Raw genomic sequence first — 12,444 nt, 5'->3', positions numbered from 1 at the left:
AGCAAAACCTTGCCATCTCCAGTCCATATCACCCCAGGCCCAAGTTCAGAGGTAGCAAGTATTCAACACAGAGAGCACTCATGACTACAGGAGCCAAGCATCACATGGCCTGGATGCTTGCTGCCGCAATGTCCTCCAGCACACATGAAGGGGCGTAGCCATCCTAGATCCAATACTGGGAACCACTGAGCAGTTTCCAAGGTAGATTCTGCAAGGATTCTTCCCTCTGCAGAAAGGGAAGAAAGGACTAACCCTCTCCAGCCCAGGCCATACCGAGGAGTCCAGGACCCCAGCCTGCAGATTTGCAAATACATCAAGCTCAAGATCCCAAAGGGCTCTCGAAGCATTCTGAGTAAGGAGAGATGGGTGAGGCCTGGAGGTGCTTGTTCCTTCACCCTCAGGAATGCGGTGCCTTTGTCAAAAGGACCTAGGCTACCAGAGGGAACAGCTGGACTTAGGGGGACCATGAGACACTCGCTCTTGTTTCCAATTGCCAGAGCCAGAAGTTAAGGGGGCTTTGGGATGTCTTCCTGATATTCTCTTCTCATAGGATGCTTAGCCAGCCTGTGAAGCTCCTGGACAGCCCTGCGTACATGTCTCTCATAATGTGGTTCGTGGCAAAATTTCTGTCCAGAAAGTGACTTTTTCTGCCTTTTTAGAGAAACCATAGATGTATATAGAGGGAATTAATTGAGATAAGAGGACAAAAAAAAAAAAAGACTAGAGATGGCAGGGACCACAAGCACTGGCATGGTGTCCTGGGAGAAGAGCAGGGAGGAGTCCAGGAACCTGCTGACACCGTCCAAATGTATTGTCTCTGTTTTGTGCACCCAGGAGTACTCGTCAGCCAAGTACAGGGGTTTGGGTGGGCAGTAACTATGAGACCATGCTGCTCACAGGGAAAGTGGCTGGGAGACATCATTATAGTGTGGCTCAGCCTCACAGCAGGAGAAAGCTGAGCTCCTGGTCAAGGGCCCAGGGTGTGGCCTCTTTGCTGTAGTCTGAGGAAGTGGAACACTGTCCTATGGCCAGGTATGACAGCAAGATGGGCCAAGATGTGCCATCTAGCCAATGCCAAAGTGGTAGAGCCCACACAACCCCACGCCAGTCTCGATAACATCCCCGTCAGCAGGAGTGAGGAGAGGGGCACATCCTGCTCCATTCCTCTGAGTCTCCAAGGCCTTGTGCTTGCTAAACATTGAAGCCACTCCCCTCACGCAGCTATGAATCCAGCTATTTGTTCTTCCTGCCGTCGACCCCAAAGCATGCGCACGAGGGGAAGCTTAGTCTCTCTGTTGATGCAGGGCTCCCCTGCTTGAATTGTTTTCTAATTCTTGGCCACTTATGACTTTTGAGGGGGGGAGAGACAAAGTTTCATGGATCCCAAGCTGGCCTAGAACTTGCTGCGTAGCTGAGAATGTCCTTCAACCTCTGATTCTCTGCCTCTCCCTCCCAAGTGCTGGGATGAGGGGTGAGCACCACTGCACCTGGTTTCTGTGGTGCTGGGGTTGAAGCCAGGCCCAGACACATGCCAAGCACATGCTCTGCCGATGAACTACTACAATCCCAGTCTTTGCTTCCTACTCATTTTCTGTGGTTTTGTTCTTCTCGTCTCCGAGCTGACCACACCAGTGGTGTTTGCATTATTGCCCACAGAGCTCTCTCTTCAGGGTGAAGCAAACATCTCCCTGTTGCGTTCTCAGCTTATGTTTGTGCTAAGGTGCAAATTCCACATCAAAACCACCTCTTTCCAGTGGATCAAAGAGGGAGCACAGGGGCCTGAAAGCCTGTGTGCCCCCTGCGCTCCACAAGATGGGGACTCAAGCAGAGAAGGAGCCAGCCAAGGACCCTGGCATCTCTGACAATGCCCAGTCTGACTGTCCCAAGTGTGAGGACTTTGCTCTGGCTCCAGTCAGGCCCTTCCCAGAGTCGGGCTGTCCTGCTGAAGGTGACAGGATTACAGAAGAGGTCAGTAGCAAAAACAAACAAACAGAAAGCATGGATTCATGTACACACGGTGACATGTGTGTCACCTACAGGCTGGGAAGGGAGTCGTGGCCTGTTCCTAACACCGTGTGCTCACACAGGTGAAGAGGGCAGCTCTGTGCAGCCAGTGACTTTCCCATGGGGACTTCCTGGGACAACCCTCTGGATTGAGACCCCATGCGGTGGCTGGGTGCCCAGCTCCCTCTCGTACATCCACCCACGTATCTAAACACCCTACAGTCAGCTGCTCAAATCTGGAGGCCACCGTCTTTACACTGCCTGGTGCTGGCAGTAGCTACCTGTGGCTACAGACAGAATCACCCAGTACTGGATGCCATGGTCACCAGTTTACAGCCTCAGCCCTTCCTATACGCAATGCCCATGGAGGGTGAGAGGCTGCGAGAGGCCATGACACAAAGTCTGATTATAGTGGAGACCCCAAGATGTTGGAGCTGCCAAAGCTGTGGGATGTCTGCCAAGGGGAGCTACATAAATATAAGAGGTGGAACTAGCCCACGGGAGAGGTGTATATTGCAGGCAGCAAACCTGGGAGGGCGGAGCTAAGTCATCTGGACATCAGACACAGAGCTACAGGATTCAGTGTTTGCTCAGCTCGGTTCTGGTCTTGTTTTGGTCCACTATCTCCCCACTATGCCCCACTTTTCCCCTTTTAGAAAGATAATGTATTGCCTGTGTCTTTAAGTGTTGGAAGTATGTACTTCAATTTTTTTTATTCTACAGAAGGTTGCAGTTAAACAGTTGCCTTAAGTCTCAAAGGGAACCTTGGAACTTATGAACAGTATTGGTGGTGTTGAAAATGTGGTGAACCATAGGGACTTTTTAAAGTTGAACTAAATGCATTTTGCATTATGATATGGCCACGGGAGACTGTGGAGGCCGTAGAGTGGAATGCGGCAGTCTGAATGAAAACAGCCTAGGCTCGGGCATTTGAACACTTGGTTCCTGGTTGATATTGCGATATGAGAAGGTTTAGATGGTGCGACCTTGCTGGAGAAGTGGGTCACTGGGGAGCCTTCGAGATTGTGTAGCCTCCCATACTCTCAGTTCGCTCTCTCTGTTCCCTGCTTACACTGAACAATGTGGGCTCTCGGCTTCCTCCTCCTGCCACCATGCCTGCCTGCCACTTGTTGCTCTGCCTCCCTGCCATGATGAACTCTAACCCCTCGGGAACTAAAGCCAAAATAAACTCTTTATAAGTTGGCTTGACTGTGGCGTTTTATCACAGCAAGAGAAAAGCAATCAATACAATGGCTCACAGATACTGTTTACTTGATGTCTCCACAGAATAATTCTCAGCCTTTTAGCGCTCTTCCTCCACCCAGGCCTGAGGAGCAGGACCTTGATCTCTGGGCCACCCTAGCCTCACCCTTCATCACCAAGGCATCCCTTGGACCCGGGACACTGGGAGAGCCACTCAGCTTCTGCTAGCCTGACGGGGCCGTCCTGTGGAAGCAGGTGCCCTTTATCTCTGCAATCAGATGACAGTGTCCTGTGAAGGCCATGAAGGCAGAACCCTGACCAGAAGGATCCCTGAGTGACCAGTTGTCAAGTACAGGGAGGTGACAAGGCACCCCACTTACTCATAGCCAACAAGTGAGCAGTGTAGCTGGAGGGGAAATAATTCCCTCTTTACAGTAGAAATACTGCTGCAAAACAACAGAGGGCCCTGTGGTGCCTGCGGAATGGCTAGTAACCTGCAGGAAATGACCTACGAGACTAACTAGAAGAAACACAAATGGACCTTGGCCATACTTTGCTACAAGAGTCACAAAGGCCATGGAGACCAATGGCCTACAAGACCCTGATGCCAGTCTAGAGAGTCAGCTTTGGGTTCAGTGTGCACCAGAGAGACACTGAATGTTTGAAAAGAGCATCAAAAAATCCCAGGAGGAGTCAAGAGCAGACAGGGAGGGTGTGTAAGAGCTCAGAAGGTGTGGGCCAGGCCCATTGTGTAGGGTTGGTGCCGTGTGTTATACAGTGGGAAGGGGAGGCTGAGGGCTTCCCTCCATCCCTCAGCTCCTCACCCACACACTGACTCCAATAGGAACTCTGTACACATGGGACAGATATCATAGAGGCCAGGGGAACTCAGGCCCAGGCTGGCAGTCCCCAGCCTATCTTTGACCACCAACTGTCAACTGCTCCACCTGTTTTTCCTGTGACTTCCCCAAAGTTCCAACAGTGTAGACAGCAGCATCAGCACCCAAACAGGGCAGTCCTGAACACCTCCTGGGAAGGAGACATGACATTCAGCATCCCATCTGCTAAAGTTCCACCCACAAAGCCATCCCAGAATGTGAAGTGGCACAGTCATTCCAGCTGTAGCTGGCAGAGTTGGTCAATGCCTGAGTTTCTCCACCTCAGCCTCTATCCAGGTAGCCATCCACCACTTGACCAGATGCTGTCAGGATGGGACCGCCATGATGACATCTGATGGCTTCCCCTCTCAGGACAAATGGCATAGGAGAGATAGCTGGAATCACAGAGGTCAAGGGTGAACAGGGTCAGAGCAGCGCCCAGCCCTGAGCTGCTCATCTCTTGATGGGTGCTTCCAAGCCAAGTACCCAGGGTGGTACCCACACTGCACAGACACATCTACACACAGTCATGACAATGCCAGTCACTTCTCCTGCATGTATGCCTCACCTTCAGGGCTAGTTTTTGACAACTTGACATAAGCTAAAGTCATTTTGGAAGAGAAAACCTCAGTTAAGAAAATGCCCACACCAGACTGGCCTATGGGCAAACCTGTGGTACATTTTCATGATTGGTAATTTGGAGGACAATGGTCTTGTACCCTGTAAAATTTTGTCACTTGTACTAGTTTAATAAAATGCTGATTGAACAGTAACCCGACAGGAAGTATAGGTGGGGCAACCAGAACAAGAGAATTCTGGGAAGAGGAAAGGCTCAGTCTGCAGTTGTCACCCAGACACAGAGGAAGCAAGATGAAAATGCCTCACTGATAAACAGTACCAAGCCATGTGGCTAACACAGTCAAGAATTATAGGCCAATTTAAGATGTAAGAGTTAATAAGAAGCCAGAGCTAATAGGCCAACTAGTGTATAATTAATGTAGACCTCTGTGTGTTTCTTTGGGACTGAACGGCTGTGGGACTGGGCAGGACAGAAACCTCTGCCAATGGTGATGTGCAGATAGTCCTAGGAGCCATAAGAAAGCAGACTGAGCAAGTCATGGAGGGCAAGGCAGTGAGCAGCATTCCTCTATGACCTCTGCAGCAGCCCCTGCCTCCAGATTCAATTCCTGCTGTCCCTCAGTGACGGACTGTGACGTAGAACAATAAGCTCAATAAACCCTTTCCTAAGTTGTTTTCAGCCATGGTGTTTGTCACAGTGACAGAAGCCAGGCCTGAGCACCTTCCTCAAGGCATGTTGAAGACTGACCCCCTTAGGGTGGGGAGGTGGTACCTGACTGTCACCCAGGGTTCCTGGTGGGCTGGATAAAACACAATTGTCTCCAACTGATCAGAGGACACTCATGATCAGTGGTCATTAGAGTTGTCACTAACCTCCCAGATCCCACAAAGAGCCCAGCAGCAGGTAGCCTGAAATGCAGGAAAGTTAATGACTCAATATGAACCCTGGCACCCCTGGCCCTTTGGACACTGGACATGGAGACCAGTCCTGGAGTCTCTGGAGGTTCTGGGGTGCTGGTGGTAAAGTGCCTGCAGATTCCCAATGCTGTCCCCTAAAAGTCAGCCTTGAGACTCAATCCTGGATTGAGAGTGGTGTCTCTAAGCCTTTGCTATGAGGTGCTTTAGTGAAACAGGAGGATGGGTACCAGGCCCACAGGCATCTCCAGAGATGCAGAGCAGCATCTAGACAGCCAACAGCATGCAATAGGTCCTCAGGCTCACCACACATCCAGGAGGCTCTGCCTGCAGGCTGATACTAAGTCTGGAGCCTTGGTCTGTTGGGGTTACTGTCAAGGAGAAGTAGCCTAGGGGTGACAAGTGGCAGGAATGCAATGCTCATAATTCTGGAGGCTGGGAGTCCAGGTCCAGATTGACTCTGTGTCTGCTAGGGGCCACCTTTGGGCTCATAGCCAGCTCCCTGTCCATGTCCTCTGGCAATAAGAGGGTGAGGGCAAGGATCAACTCCCTTAAAGGGTTCTCATCTTGACTCCACCCTCACCTGACCAAGTCCTGCCTCTTCACATTATCATATAAAGGTTGAAATTTCAGCATATGGGGTGGGTCGCACATTCAGGTAGCACCCCACCATCACCGCCTCAGCCAGCAGAGAATCCAGCCTCCTTTCTAGCTCATCTTTCCCATTATGGGTTAGATGTGAACTCTCCAAGGGCTCATGTGTTTGAATACTTAGTCAACAATAGGTGGTGCTGTTTGAGGAGGTTGTGAACTCTTTATATTTTGATTGTGAGCCCAGCCTTTAACGGCTGAGCCATCTCTCCAGCCCGTGAACTCTAGAAAATAGAGCCTAGCTGTTGGACTGTAGAACCACAGAAACTGACCTCAAGGGTCATAAATCAGGCCCACTTTAGACCCAGATTCTCTGTTCTCTAGTCCGCCAAGAATGTGAACATGCAGTCACAAGACCCTGGTACCATGGCTGTGAATGTCTCTCACTACCACATCTTCTCCACCATGGTGGACTGTGTTCTCTCAAACTGTAAGCCAAAATCAGTCTTGCCTCTCTTAAGTTGTCTCTCTCCAGGTATTCTGCTACTGCAAAAGGTATCTAAGATATTCCCTCGAAACCTGAGAACTTTGCCAAGGTTTCCAGAGGATCTCAGAGCCCCTTGGGCATGAAGCAGGGGCTATCAGTGGGAGGAGGAAGAAGAGGAAGGGTCTCAGAGAAGGGAAGGAGGGTGACTTCTCAGTTGAATGACACAGGCCTTCTTCACCCACCACATTCAGAGAAACAGACCATAAATCACAGGAGGCTTGTGAGACAATCACAGCTATTTTCCCAGCATTCCTTTTAGACAGAAAGCCTCAGTGGGGGTTGCAGATAGAGTCATGAGGAGGAGATGCCTGACCAGCCTGGGAAATAGCTCCTGAGAGCCTTGTTTTTAAGGAGAATATATGAAGAGCCATGTCAATTTCCACTTAAATCCCAAGCCTGGGACGCCTTCGCCTAGAATTCTATTTTAAAACGTTGAAAGCACTATTTCAGAGCAAAAATCAATAAAATACACCAAAAAAGAAAAAGAAGAGAGGAAAGGGGGGTCCTAGGCAAAGCATCTCCAGGCTCCTACTAAATGCTATTTTTTGAAAACATCAATAGTTGTAGCTTTTAACTTAATTCTCAAGTATGCAGTTGGTTCACTTAGAGGTTTTTATGGTGAGGTAGCCCCACTCTCTGCCTCAGCTCTGGTGGGCAAATGAAAGCCAACCAGGATCACACAGTGCCTCCTGCCCCCCTTCAAGGTGGGCACATTGGCCGCATGAAGACCACCATTCACAGACCTTGGCCCCTCTCAAATGGGTGCACATGGTTTAAACTCTCTCAGTTCGATAGACATAGCTTAAAGAAATGAGCAACCAAGCCCCTGTCTGTAAGCTGGGCCATTCTGTGGCCACATGGGGACAAAGGCAGAGATGGAGGGACAGAGGACAGAGCAGAGCCAAGAGACACAGCCTGGGCCCCACCTGCTGACCCCTAGCCTACCGGAATACAGGAGGACGAAGCACACACCCCTCCACACACATTCCTTGAGCCAGTGGTTCCCACATTCTATGGAATTTTTCCTTTGTCATTCCCAAGAACTGGTAGCTTGACAATTGTCCCTGCACCCCAGTGTTGGGTGGCAGCTATGTGGAGAAGACCCACTGGCACAGACATGATCTTCTGACAGTATTGGAAAGGGGCTATATCTTTGCCAGGTAGATGCACAGGTAACTTGGTAAAAGTGGGATGGGGTGAAGGTAGGGTACTGGTTCATGGCTCATGTCAGTCCCATCTCTGTCTGGCTAACAGACAAAGCACTCCCCCCCCCCGCCACTTTGAGCCCCAATCTTACTGGGCCAAAGTGTCTGCTTGGCAGAAATTAATTTGGACCAGGTGATCTCCCAGGTTCCTTTCCAATTCTGGGATTCAGTTAAATGCTGGGAGGCTGGTGATCTGGACTGGAGCTGTGGGGGTCCAGCACACCTCACCTCTCTGCACCTCAGCTTCCTCAGAGCTGTGTAGCTTGGACTGGGAGGAAGAATCAGGGTCAGACCCAGAATCTTTCCTACCTGAGGGCCACCTGCCACCCTCAACAAAAGAGAGGGGCCCAAGGCCAAGTTCTTGAGGGGAGTGTGATCAGGCTCTCTCAAAGACAAGAATCCACTGAGGCCAGCTCTGTCACCCTTCTTGCCATGATGCCACCAATCTCCCAGTGGGAAGTCAATGAAGACTGAAATTACAAAACACTGTGAAAACCAACATGTGCACCTTTGCCCAGCCCCCATGGCCTTGCAGTGAAGGCATGGCAGATGAGTGGTAGCCAGAGATTGGGGGAAGGACCACAGGAGCTGATCCTGGGCATTCTAGTCATGCTCACCTGATGCCAGAATAAGAGGATCAAGGTAATGCAGAAAGGTAAGGCCTTAAAGCCGATCTGTAACCTTAGATATCTACCTTGTAGTAGCCACATTGGAGCACTATTATAGTTTCCATGACTAAAGGACAAGGAGACAGTATCTCCCAAAGCTTGCAGAGTATCTCTGGTCTTGGGATCAGCTCTGGGTCACTGCAATGAAGCCAGATGGGCAGACACTTCCCAGGTAAGCTTCCAACTCAGCAGCTGCAAAGTAAGGGACAGAACAGGGGCAAGACAGGCTGTCCCATCATGCACCCAGCCCAACAGGCCTGACACAACTCCTTGCTCACCTCCAGACATTCCCCATCCAAGTTAAAACCTACATCAAAGATCCCAGAACAAGTAGGCCTCCTCTGACCCCCAAATCCACCTTAACACAGAACGCCCAAATGCACCTTAACACTGCCTGCCCACACAACCCTGGTTTTCCACCTGTCTGCTTGATGAGCATGCTATCTGTACAAGGCCCTTTGATACCTTATCTCCCCCTGTACTAAGGTAAGATGACCTGGCACAAGGGAACCTAGATCTGTGGCACCTGCTGCCTGGGGCTTGGTTGAAGCATCCAGGATTCCAGGGCACAGATGCTGACCACCAGGGCAGATCCACTGGCTTCCTGGAGCCTTGAGTCCTGGCTGCTCTGAGTTCTTTCTATTCCTAGGTCACTCCAGAGCCAGAGGCTCTGCCCATAGCATCCTCATCCTCCACTGAGGCTTTCTCATGGCCACACCCCTTCCCTTGTCTGCACACTGCAATGCCAGCATACCCTGCCTCCAGAGCACCCCGACAATCACAAGCAGCCATCAAGGCCCAGCATCCTTTCTGAGCCTACTTTCTTGCTTCCTGAGGTTGGCCAGGCAAAGCTCAGGAGAACTTTCTTTCTCCTCACAGCTGCCCAAGGGTCCACCCCCCATAGACCTGTTCAATTCCCCACAGACAGCAGTCTGCAGACCCTCCCCACCCAGAGAACAACATGCAGGGAGGACACCAATGTCATAGCCTCTCTGTCTTTTTCAGTGAATCAGGGCCGGAATGGGACTTTCTGTAGAGTCCCTCAGGAGCTGTGTCATTGGTGGTGGCCTGGCCACTCACCTTCAGCCTCCTGGAACAAGAGAGGAACAAGTAATGGAAACGGAAAATAGCGAACAGGATACAGCCAGCAATGGTAGACCTCACTGCCCCCTATCGCTCTTCTATGAGACATTGCTGTGCAGTGTAGCTACTCAAAAACCCGATCTCTCTATCTTTCCTTTACCTAGCCACTCTTCCCACTATCCTTGGGCTGTTCCTTCACCAGCTGCTGCCCAGCCCAGGGTCTCCACACAGCCTCAGAACACAGACCACCCACAACACAGCCTGGCCCCTAAACTTCCTCAGTCCTCACCACTGTAGGAAGGAATGAGGGGGTGACAGAGTTGCGTCCCTTTGGCCTGAGAGCTGGACAGCACCGTTGATAGGTTTTGGCACAATCTGATTTCCTGAACCTGCAGGAAGTCTAATTAAAGATGCTGTTAACTGGAGGCCATGCTGGGTTACCTGAGGGAGCGCTTCCAATGACATCTGTCCCAATCCATAGGGAAGAAACCGAAGGAGACTTGAGAGAAACGAGAGGCCACATGAGGACAGAGACAGAGATTGGAGGGACATAACCACAATCACAGAACGCCTGGAGCCTCCAGAGGTGGGAAGAGACAGTCTGCTCCACTTCTAAAGAAAGCTCCTCGGGACACGGTGGCCTGTGGCTTCAGATAAAACCTAAGGAGCTCATTTCTGCTCACTAACTGTGGCCATGTGCAGCAACCAACACCCCTCCCTGCCAGGAAGGGAGCTCTCAGTCATGAGGAAATGACATCCGAGGCCTGTCAATCGCCTGTTCCCTGCCAGCCCAGGCCAGTGCACAGTAGACCATTCTCTAGACACCCAACACCCCCTGACCCAGTCACCCAGGCAGGCAGTCATGAAGAGTCTGGAGTTAGCCAGCAGTTTTGGTTCAGCTTCCGATTCCCAGGAATGCCCAGTTCCTTTTTGGCCAATATGCACTGCCCAGCAGTGACCCCGCTCCTTGGTGTGTGTACCACCCACAGGCTAAGGAACCCTTTCACTTGGCATTCTTGCTCGTGGGCACAGGTTCCTCAGGCTGTCCCTCATCCATCATCTCATACCATCCCGCACCCCGTGTGCCTGCCCCTGCTCTGGACCCCCTCTGAGGTCCCATGAATCATCCACAGGAAGAAGAAGCGCTTTCTGCAGACATTCACAGTACACCCCTCACTCGGAGCAGCCGCCATTGATCGCTTCTGCCCAGACTCTGAGAATCAGACCACACTCAGTTTCCCGTGGGCAAACATCCAGGAAAAGCCCTCAGTGGGCATCCGTGCCAGTGGGGAGGATGGACTGATTGACAGGGAGAGGAGAGAAGGAAGCAGGAACCAAGACAGACCCTGGGGAGGCCAGGAGGTAGGGGTAACCTCTCACTGTGTGTTCTGGGGAAGAGGAACTCCACAGCCACAGCCACTCGCTCCAAGACCCAGAGGGCTGTGTGCAGCTTGTCCTCACCCTGGGAGAGGAAGTGACAGGGGTGACAAGCCAAGGCTCGGGCTCCAGGCTGTGCAAATGAGAACTGAAGGGATCTAGTCAGATAAGCAGATGGGGGGTTGTGTCCCAGGGTGAGGGACAGCCCATAGCCAGGATTTAAAGTGCTCCTGATTCGGTGCAGGATGGGAGGGAGCACCTACTTGGAGTCTTCCCAGCAAGTAACTCGACTCCTCAGGGAAAAACCTTGGGGACCAAGGAGGCATATCTGTTACCTTCTACCACACACAAGTAACTTAAGAAGAAAAGACTTATTTTGGTACACAGTTGTGGGGACAGTACAGTCCCTCACGGCAGAGAAGGATGACATGAGGATTGTGAGGCAGCTGATCATGTTGGATTCAGGCAGGGAGCAGAGAAACATGCACGCTGGCATTGCTGGCGTATTGCCATCCACAATGAACCTTTGCTCCTCCTAACGTATTTCCCTCAGGTATTTTGTTACAGCAAATAGATGTTGCCTGACACGAAAGTGAAACCCTTTGGGTCTGGCATGTCCCCAGAGGTCATGTGTGGAGAGCTGGGTCCCCGTCTTGGCGCTGTTGTGGATAGACCTTTTGAGAGATGGGGCTGGTGGGAGGTTTCAGGAGGAAGACCCACTGGGGCTGTGCTCGCTAGGGGACTGTCGACAGCCTGACCCTCCTTCTCTTTCATTTCTTAGCAAACCAGCGAGGCGGGTGGTTTCGCTCCACCGTGATGTGTGGCACCATCATGAATGCAGGCACAAGGGTCCACCTGATCCTGGAACGGAAACTCCGAAACTGAGCTAAAATAATCTGCTATCTTTATACACTGACTGTCTCGGGTGTTTTGCTACAGTCCCAGAGAGCTGAGTAACACACCTCTCAGTCTCACTATGGCAAACTAATTGTAAACATCCTGGGCCAGGCAAACTCTCACAACTTAAAGACCCACATGACCTCATCCCTCCACCAATGGGAAAATGGGTGATTGGACTGTCAATCAGTTCCCCCAAAGAGGAGGTTGGAAAGGGGAGGAAAGTGTGTCCAGCACAGGTTGTTAGAAAACAACCATGTTGTATCTGCTGAAACTTTAACTGTCTCAATGTCTGCCATCTTTATCCTGGTGGAAAAAACACCCGAAATTCGGAGCTGTATGCCCAAGGACGTACACCTCCCAAGGAGAGAATCAAAGTTTAAATCCATTGTGGGAGTTAGAAGTCAAAGGTCTCGGTATCACAGGACCATGCTGAAGGCTCCAGGGTAGGCTCCTTCCTTCCTCCCTCAGTTCCCAGTAGCTCAAGGGCTGGCATC

This window comes from Chionomys nivalis, chromosome 17 (assembly GCF_950005125.1).
Source record: "Chionomys nivalis chromosome 17, mChiNiv1.1, whole genome shotgun sequence".
Classification (NCBI taxonomy): Eukaryota; Metazoa; Chordata; class Mammalia; order Rodentia; family Cricetidae; genus Chionomys; species Chionomys nivalis.
Note: the sequence above shows the minus strand (reverse complement) of the source record.